Below are 8,352 nucleotides of genomic sequence, written 5' to 3'. Positions count from 1 at the left end.
TTTCAGATGTGCCAAGAGAAAATGTGTTTATTCTTGCTGATCTATAACAAAACTAAAGGCAAACTTGTCCATTCTATAATATAAGTATATACAATTACATGGCAAAGATCATCTGCCCGGCAAATCACCTTCCAATATAGGTACACAGATAATAAACACAGGATACAAAAGGGGTCAGCTGAGGCCACTGCTTGCCTGAACTGCCATTTTGTCCAAAGTTATCCCTGCCTGGTAGAGAATTGCAAAGACTTGGAGTCCTGTGTTCCAGTCCTGGCTTAATGTTTAATGGATTATCTCCATGAGTGATTATAATTCTGCCTTGCCTAGTAATTCCACCTCTCACTCCTTCCACAAAGTGACAGTGGGAGCAACCTTGTATTTATAATTAGACTTTTTAGCAATAGTCAGTTTGTCCTGCCATTTGTGATAACGTGGATAAAACTGGAGGGCGAAATAAGCGAAATAAGCCAGAGAAAGGTAAATACTGCATGGTATCACTTATATGTGGAGTCTAAAAAACAAAACAAAAAATTTTAATTCATAGAGAGTAGAATGGTGGCTGCCAGGAACTGGAGGGTGAGGGAAACGGCAAGAGGTCAGTAAAATGGTATGAAATTTCATTTATGGGGGCACCTGGGTGGCTCAGTGGGTTAAAGCCTCTGCCTTCGGCTAAGGTCATGATCTCAGGGTCCTGGGATCGAGCCCGCATCCGGTTCTCTGCTCAGCAGGGGGCCTGCTTCCCTTCCCCTCTCTCTGCCTGCCTCTCTGCCTACCTGCGATCTCTGTCTGTTAAATAAATAAATAAAATCTTTAAAAAATTTTTCATTTATGAGATGAATAAGATCTGAGGGTCTAAAGTATATCATGATGACTATCATTGATAATACTATTTTATATAACTAAAATTTGCTAAGAGAGTAGAATTTAAATGTTCTCAGTAACCACCACAACACTGAGAGAGCTGAACTTCAAGAGAAAAATAAAACAGAAAGGAAGAGAGATGAGAAAAAGAGAGATTGGAGGGTTCCCTCCAGTACTTCAGACCCTAGATTCAGAGGGTTACCAAGGCCTAAATGCATCACCTAAACACTCTTGGTTTTTATGAATTAACCATGAACCTATGTATTCGTTCTCTGGTTTATAAAAACTAAACTAAATTATTTCAGTCAGAGCAAGTCCAAGTTTCACAAATTTAGTTTATGTGCCATGATGCAAAAGAAGGTTTGGAAGCATAGGATTAGAGAGATGTTTAGAGAGTAGAATTGCACTGAAACAGAGGGCTGGAAACTGTGAGTATGATGTACAAATTTCTGTTTTCAACCACAAGTTGGCTGTGATGACACCTCTCAAGAGAGGAATTGTGAGGTGCAAAACAGATTGAGGGGTAAGAGTGAGACATAGTGTATTTGAGATGCCTGTGGGAGCACCATGAGGAGATGGCATCTGGAGCTGGACAGGGTTCTGTAGCTATATGTTTGGGACTCGCCGGCATATGAAAGGTAGTAAAAGCCATGAAGACGGATGAGTTTGACCAAGATACCATGCAGTGAGAAGACAAAAGGTCGACAGAACTCCGACCAGCAATATCCCCAGTCCTAGGGCTGTTTGCATCTACAGTGATCTCTTTCATCAGTGGTATCTTGGGGGAAAGACATTTTTAGCAAATATGAAGCGGCTTTTGGAGTGAAGTATCACACCACCTTGGGACTGTGCCTTCTGCCTTTAAAAGTCTGAAAGTATTCCAGGTGACTTTGGAGACTGGGTGGTAGTGATAGACTTCAGGCTTTAATACTCTTTCAGGTTGTTCCTTCACTGAATTTTTTTTTTTTTTCAGATTTCCTCCATTAAGAAGTGTCCACACTCCAAGGCCATTGCCTTCCTGCCCTATATTATCTGCCTTAAAAAGTCAGTAGGGTATGGCAAAATGGGTATGTGCCTTGGCAGCAGGTCGACTTAATTGAGAATTTCCAGCTAATTGTGGGCTTGGGCAAGTTAATCTGTCTAATTCTGTATTTTCCTCATCTGTAAATCTGACTAACAGTATCTTCCTGGTAGGGTTGCTGAGAGGACCAGAAACAAAAGCATCCTACACAAAAACTGATGTATTAAAGCTGGGGCTATTATCATCAAATAGGACATCTACTCTAATGGATTTTTTTTTCATGTTTCTCTTTTCTGTGAAAAACACAAAGAATCTAATTAAAGAATATGCTCTGATTCGATAAGAATGAGACTGAATTTTCATATTGCTGAGGTGATGGCAGAGGATTGGGACCCTTTTAAAACCAGAGGTGCTAAAATCCTTAAGCTGCCTAGGAACACTACCATTAAATTTTCCTGATGAGAAGGTAGTGCTGAAATTTTGTTTGTTTGTTTGTTTCCTTTCCCTGTGGAGAAAGAAGATTCCTGTTCTGGAATATGAACAGATATTTACCATAAGCATAGGTTAGCAGGGGTACCTCTCTCTTCTTTCTCTTTAAGCAGATGGTAATTTACTATTCTTCCTCTGGTGTTAAATTCTCCTCAGAGGAGTTAGGTGTGGGACATTAGGGCAGGGACAATGCTTCTTCTGATCTCTTCCCTTTGCAGATACCAATTTTTGGAAAGAACTCCACATTAATATTTTGGGCTCTGATATCACCCCTAAGCTCTATTTTCATGCATCTAATTAGGAGTTGGTCATTTCCACCTTGAAATACGCCTCTCTTTGTGTTCAGTATTTATAATACAGAGTTTCATTGTCTTCCTCCAGATTCTTCCTTAGCTCTGACCTTCCTTATTTCTCTCATCAGTGCCTTTATTCTTCTGATAATACAAGCTCAAAAAGGACTTGGTGGCTGAATAACATGATTGAGGACCTGGAATGTTCTTGATCTTCAGGCCCTCTGGTTGTGGGAGATCTCAGCATTACAACCAGACACCCTGATGTGCAGATAAAAAGAGGGCACCCTCTTATGTCTGTCTAGTAAGAATGATGAAATCTGTCCTAGAAATCTCTTAGCAGAGTTTTCACATCTCATTGACTGAAACTGGGTCATATGCTCATTTCTAAAATAATCAATCACAAAGAGTATAGGATTCCCCTGATTGGCTTAGACCAGTCAGGATATACCCCGAGCAAGGGATAGAGTCATCTTCCATGAGATGTGGATACACAAATGAAAGTTCTACTAACATGAAAGGAAGAAGAATTAAGAAGAAGGAAGATATGTCCCTCTGGTTTCCTCCTACCATCTTAGTCCAAGCCCTTGTAACCTCCATCAGGGACAAATATAATAGCTTCCTAACTGGTCTCCCAACATTCTTTCCCTCCCAGCCCACTTACACAATATTGTCAGATTCACCTTCCAAAAACGCTGCTTTGTCACATAACACTTTCGTTGAAAAATGTCTTCGGTTCTCTCTGACCATCAGAGAAATACTCAATCTTACCATAGAATGTTTTATAATGGAAAGATGCCTTTAATTAACTAAGTAATTTTAAAAATAGGGTCTACACCCAACATGGGGCTTGAACTCATGACCCCGAGATCAAGAGTCACATGTTCTACCCACTGAGCCAGGCAGGTGTCCTTTGCCATAAATATCAAATCATAGGACATAAGAGTTGGAAGGCCCAGGGAGATTAGAAGGTCAAAGGCTGGCACCAGGAATATTGGCTTTAAACTGGACTAGAAAACAGGTGTGTGGGGTCTCAACTAAACATTTATTGTTGTCTAACCAAAGGCACAATCTATAGAAGTCTCCCTAAAAGAGAGATCTTCAAACTGAGTTAAGCAACTTTCCAAGGGGGTGTATGCACATGGATTTATTTTTTTAAAAGATTAATTTTTCAGATTTTCAACTTGTTCTTTCTGAAAACTAGCCATGGGGCAATACAAATCCTTCATTTTCACTGTGCATTTCAAAACAAACAAACAAACAAACAAACAAAAAGCTTCTCCTTATGCATCTTAGATCTTACCTTGGAACATTACCTCCGGGATCTTGAGAACCTCTGGGGAATGGGGGAAAAGGAAAACAAAGGGATAATTTGAAGTAAAAGGAAAACAAAGGGATAATTTGCTTATTTAACGAATAAGCAAAATCACCAGGTAGATCCTTCCATTAAGGGTGAGGTGTAGGTTTAGACCTGGGGAATTTGGATCTGTGTTGGGAGGCTCTGAATTCAGATATGTTGTAAGAGGGTAGAGGAGGAGTGATTCAGTATCTCTTGTTCCCTGACTATTTTCAAAGAATGCATAACTATCGAGAGAGACCTATGATAGCAAAGCAAAGAATACTTCAAGTGCTGAAGATGATGTCTTCTATTTGTTTTCAGTTATTCTCAAAGTTCAGCCCTAGGAGGTAACATTAGTAAGAAAGAATCATCTATGCATAGTAGAAGCTGTGTGGGTTCTTGATTCTCACGCAGGGCTGAGTGGCACAACTAAATGGGAACCACGTTGGATTCTCATATACATCCTGAGTGTTGTTCACCTTTACTGGAATACAGTGTGAATGGTGCTCACTAAACCTGTGCAACTTGGGGGGGTGACATACAAATTTTTTTTTTTAAAGATTTTATTTATTTGTCAGAGAGACAGGCACAGCGAGAGAGGGAACACAAGCAGGGGGAGTGAGAGAGGGAGAAGCAGGCTTCCCACGGAGCAAACAACCCAATGTGGGGCTCGATCCCAGGATGCTGGGACCATGACCTGAGCCAAAGGCAGACGCTTAACGACGGAGCCACCCAGGCGCCCCAGTGACATACAATTTAAAAAAATTCAAATGGTTTCTGAGAACACTACTATATTAAATGAAACTTATAGATAAGAATTTCATGGACTTTCTTGATATTATATGGGCATCACTGAATACAGTAATTAGGACTTACATATATGAGATGACATCATGGAATATTTTTCCAATGGTAGTTAATTCTCCTTTATTCTTTTAAAACATCATATTTTCAGGCACCTGGATGGCTCAGTCGGTTGTCTGCCTCCTTGGCTCAAGGTCATGATCCCAGGTTCTTAGGATCAGGTCCCAAGTTGGGCTCCTTGCTCAGTAGGGACCCTGCTTTTTCCCCAGCCTGCTGCTCCCCCTGCTTGTGCTTGCTCTCTCTCTATCAAATGAATAATTAAAATATTTTAAAAATCTTAAAAAAATAAAAATAAAACATATTTTCCTCACTCTTATTAACACTATATAAAATTATATGCTAACTCCCAGACTAGTTTTTAGCAGTTCATACTTCTCTTCCATGAAATATTGTTAAGTAATAAATTTTAAAAACCTTAATGGGTTATTTTCTGAGTTTTTAAAAAGATTTTATTTATTTATTTCACAGACAGAGATCACAAGTAGGCAGAGAAGCAGGCAGAGAGAGAGGAGGGAAGCAGACTCCCCACTGAGCAGAGAGCCTGATGCGAGGCTCAATCCCAGGACCCTGAGATCATGACCTGAGCCTAAGGCAGAGGATCAATCCACTGAGCCCCCCAGGCACCCCATTTTCTGATTTTTTATGTGTGATTTTTATTTAACCTCCCCCTCCCAGTCCATTAGCTGCAGACATGCACATTTACTGAAGGAATACCAGAACTTCTATCATCCTTGCTTCATAAGTAACTTAACATCTCGGCTGCTTCTTTGGTATTATCATAAATTAAGTAATGATAAATAGTATTTTTTTAAATTTTATTTATTTATTTGACAGAGAGAGAAATCTCAAGTAGGCAGAGAGGAGGCAGGCAGAGAGAGGGGAGAAGCAGGCTCCCTGCTGAGCAGAGAGCCCGATGCTGGGCTCGATCCCAGGACCCCGGGATCATGACCTGAGCCGAAGGCAGAGGCTTAACCCACTGAGCCACCCGGGTACCCCAGAAATAGTATTTTTTTTTAAAGATCTTATTTATTTATTTGGGAGAGAGAGACAGAGATAGCAAGAGAGAACATGGTCTGGGAGGAGAGGGAGAAGCAGGCTTCCCGCTGAGCAGGGACCAAGATAGGCAGACGCTTGGGTGCCCCAAGAAAGAGTATTTTTAAATTGCTTTATACATTTTTTAAGTGGATACATTAATTAATTATAGTAGCTGTACATCCTGATATAGGCTTTTAGTAATTTATCTTATGAGATGAATTCCATAATTTTTCAGTGGTTTCATACTATTCCTCAAATTGAATTTTAACTTAATGATTTGAATTGATAAACGAATTCACACTTTTCCAACAGAACATAAATCTGATTGAGCTGATGGTTTGACAATGAGAAATGCCCTTTCCAATTAGTCTATGTGGGAAGTATTTCCTGTAAGCTGAATGAGCCAAATCAGCAGCCCTAAGCTTCTAACAAAAACATTTAAACTGTGTTAAGATAAAAGCACTTAAAAAATAATGTATTGGCAAAAGTACAATAAAATCCATATTTTTATTTACAGAGTAAACAAGTCATCTTTTTTTGGAAAGGTTTTTATTTTATTATATTTGAGAGAGAGAGAGAGAGAGAGAGAGCACAAGCAGGGGGAGGGGCAGAGAGAGAGAGAGAAGCACATGCAGACTCCCTGATACATGGGAAGCCAGATGTGTGGCTTGCTGGTGAGTGCAGGTGGGCCTCAATCCCAGGTTCTGAGATCATGACCTGAGCCGAAGTCAGAAGTTTAACTGACTGAGCCACGGAGGGGCCCCAACAAAGCACCTTTAACTGAAAGAGAACAGAGGTAGTTGTTTAATAAATATTAGTAGAAAATTTTTTTAAAAACCCAGGAAATTGCAGATGTGAATGGCTTTTATAACTGGGTACCAAATCACTTAGCAAGTTGCTTCTTTATATATTTTTTAAGGATTTTATTTATTTATTTATTAGAGAGAAGGAGAGAGAGAGAGAGAGAGCACATGAGCTAGTCAGAGGGGCAGAGGGAGAGGGAGAGAGAGACTCCTGTTGAATAGGGCCCACCTTGGGGCTCGATCCCAGGACCCCGAGATTATGACCTGACTCAAAGGCTTAACCAACTGAGCCACCCAGAACCCCAAGTCAAGTTGTTTCTAATAAAAAACATTCCATAAAATTAAAGGAGTCCTTAGTGGAGTTGTTAGCTGAGGATTTGAATATGATAGTTAAGACTGCCTTTAAATAAAGCTTCTTCCATTCCCATCTTCTTATTTTTATGCAATTTTCTTGGCAGTATCATTTATAAAAATGAAAAGTAGAAATAAAATTGATGTTCTAACTTGGGAAGCATGAGCTAATTGAAAAGAAAACAGTCTCATCTTATTAAGAATTGCACCTTGGGGGTACCTGGGTGGCTCAGTTGGTTGAGCATCCGACTCATGATTTTGACTCAAGTCATAATCTTGGGGTCTTGGGATTAAGCCTGGAGTCAGGTTCCTGCTCAGCCTGGAGTCTGCTTGAGGATTTTTCTCACTCTCCCTCTGGCCCTCTTCCCACTCTCATGCACACTCTCTCTTCTTTCTACAATAAATAAATAAATAAATCTCTAAAACAAAGAACTGTACCTTTAATAAAATTTTCCTTTTATGTTTGTTTATCTTTTTTTTTTTTTTTTTAAGTAGGCTCCACACCCAGCATGGAGCCCAGTTCAGGGCTTGAACGCATGACCCTGAGATTAACACCTGAGATCAAGAGGGACACTTAACTGACTGAGCCAACCAGGCACCCTTGTCTAATATTTATCTTAATCCACCATATATGCAGGTTATCTTGATATATTTTACACAACTGGTAATTACAACATTCTTTTTGATTCTTTAGAGACCGACAATGGTAGATTCTATTAGTTGCTTCTTAAAATTTGTTCTGCCCTTCCTTGGGTGCACAGTTAGCCTACATTTTCCCATTTTCCTTGCTGTAGGGTGTGGCCATGTAATTGTTCTGGCAACACAATGTGTGTGGAAGTGATGTGAGTCACTTCCAGGACTCTCCCTGTAAAATCTCTTCCATGAACTCTTTGCTTCTTCTACCAGCTAGAGAGAGTCAAGAATGAGGCTCTAGGAAGGGGGTTGGCAAACTTTGGTAAAGGCCCAGACAATAACTATTTTAGGCTTTACAAGCCATATAAGGTCTCTGTGTCATATTTTGTCTTTTTTTTTTTTTTTAAATAACCTTTTAGAAATGTAAATCTATTCTTAGCTCCCGGGGCACATAAAAGTAGGCTGGCAAGCTAGATCCCCATTCAGGGGAATGGCAGAGCCATGTAATAGGAGACTGGGTCCCTTGATCACTGTGTGGAGGAGAGCACCTTGTTTATTCGAGCATCTCACCAAGACTATTATGTGAGAAAGAAACAGACTTTGTGTTGAGCCATTACATGCTTGGGCCTACCTGTTACTCTAGCTTAGCCTAACAAAAAGAAAATT

Source organism: Mustela nivalis (genome assembly GCF_964662115.1).
Source record: "Mustela nivalis genome assembly, chromosome: 1".
Classification (NCBI taxonomy): Eukaryota; Metazoa; Chordata; class Mammalia; order Carnivora; family Mustelidae; genus Mustela; species Mustela nivalis.
This window is presented reverse-complemented; position numbering follows the sequence as displayed.